Raw genomic sequence first — 2,254 nt, forward strand, 5'->3', positions numbered from 1 at the left:
TGGGAATGTTTAATATTTTCCTTCTAGCTATTCAAAACTATGATTTTTAACTGTAGTCATCCTACAGTAATAAGTTCAAGAACACTTGAACTTATTTCTCCTATCTGGCTATAATTTGGTATCCTTTAACAGATCACTCTTTCAAAATAAAAGTTAGTCAGTGATAAGTGTCTGATAATGGTGCTAACATGGCGGACAGGTGCACAAACCAAAAATTTGCTCCAAATCTATTCTTGCATTTGGCACTCTTTTGTATAATTCTTTTGTGCTATTACTAGTAGGCATGGCCTTTACCGTGTCTTCATCCATGACATTATTGGGAATAATATCTAGATTATAGGTAATCTCTTCTGGTTCTTTTAAAATATGAAATGTTTTGATAAAACCTTAGAGCATTTCTAAGGACACATAAAGAAATATAAGTTGCAGTGAGAGAGTTTAGCAAAAGATGCTCAATGAGAAAACTGTGGCCATCACAGAAAATCAAACTAATTTATAATTAGTATAAATTTACAATTAGTATAATTTATGCCCAGCTATTTGGTATAAATGGATGGATGCTATTAATAATGCTAGAAAAAGTTTACAAAACCCTAAACAAATCTATCTTGTTTTATTTTAAAAATATTTAACACACACATATTATATGTATATAACATATCATAGTATTTTAATTATAAAATGTATTTTTATAAGTAATAGAAACTACATGTGAGTCACATACAAAAATGACATGTCAATAAAATATAAGAAAATTAGAAGTTGGAAACAAAAATGACCCTAAGGAGAAACAAATAATATGGGCAAATAATCCTGAAACTAATTTTTAAGAAGCCAGTTTTTCTAGCTTGCATAGATTAAGATATAGTCCTGATTAAAATGAGATTTAAACAAATCTTACAACATACTACTATTTCAGTTTTTTTAGTAATCATCCCAGTATTGAAATATTTGAAATAAGAACTTTAAAACAATAAAATGGCTTTTTATACCCCTTTATATAATGTTAAAACTGTGACATAAGTGACAGCAATTTTTATGATGAAACTAAATGTATTATAGCTCTTTCTGTGATAATGGTAAATTTTCACATATAAATGAATTATAATGTTTGAACATGATCTATAAAACTCATCATTCATATGTGAATCTAGTTATTGCTTTAAGCATTTTGATGAAAATACCAGTTGCTTTTGCCTCAGCAAAGCAAAATTTCTCAAGATTAAAGTTTGTAAAAACTACCCAAGAACAAAAGGCATTCAAAGAATTTGGTCTAATTTGGCAACACTGTCAATAAAATACAAATTATGTGAAAAGCTTGATAACAGCATTTTTTTTTTTTAAGACAGAGTTCTGCTTTTCTTGCACAGGTTGGAGTGCAATGGGGCAATCTTAGCTCACTACAACCTCCACCTCCCGGGTTCAAGTGATTCTCTTGCCTCAGCCTCCCAAGTAGCTGAAACTACAGGTGTGTGCCACCATGCCCAGCTATTTTTTTGTATTTTTAGTAGAGAAGGGGTTTCACCATGTTGGCCAGGCTGGCCTTGAACTCCTGACCTCAGATGATCTACCTGCCTCGGCCTCCCAAAGTGCTGGGATTACAAGTGTGAGCCACCGCACCAGGCAACAACAACATAATTAGTACATTTTCTGCAATAAAGGCAAGACAGTAAATTCTGTGAAATAAATATGTAATTTATGAATTTTGTATTTGTTTTATTACTCATTGTAATATCACCAGCCCTTCAACAGACTACCCAGACAGATCATCTGATATTTTGCCGACTTTCAGTTAAATAAAAACCACAGCTTTCCAATTCCTATAAAAATTTTGTAGTAATGAGGGTGTATTTGTCAAAATAGGAAAACAGAACATATTTTGCTTAACAATTTGTGGCATGAAATATAACTTGGAAATAATTAGACATATGTTATGTGGGTCTCCATTTGTGTTCTTATCCTGAGCCCTGCAAATTTTAGGGGTGGGCTGCTGTGTTACGATTACACTAGTGACCCCTCTACCTATACAATGAGCAAATAATCCTAAGTGTTGCTGGTCTTCCCACAGGGGAAGTAAGGCATCCTAAGGAGTGAGGAGTGAGGTGGAGAACCCAGATTACAGCATTGCTGGTTTTCTATATAAGCACCAGGTGTTTCAAGTTCTTCGGCTTGATTCATGACATTCTTTCAGTCTAAGCAAATACAGAAAATACCCTCTCCCCTACATTCATCTAGACACTTCCTATTCCTTCTT

Source organism: Sapajus apella, unplaced genomic scaffold (assembly GCF_009761245.1).
Source record: "Sapajus apella isolate SASKATOON/1434 unplaced genomic scaffold, GSC_monkey_1.0 scaffold18, whole genome shotgun sequence".
Taxonomy (NCBI): Eukaryota; Metazoa; Chordata; class Mammalia; order Primates; family Cebidae; genus Sapajus; species Sapajus apella.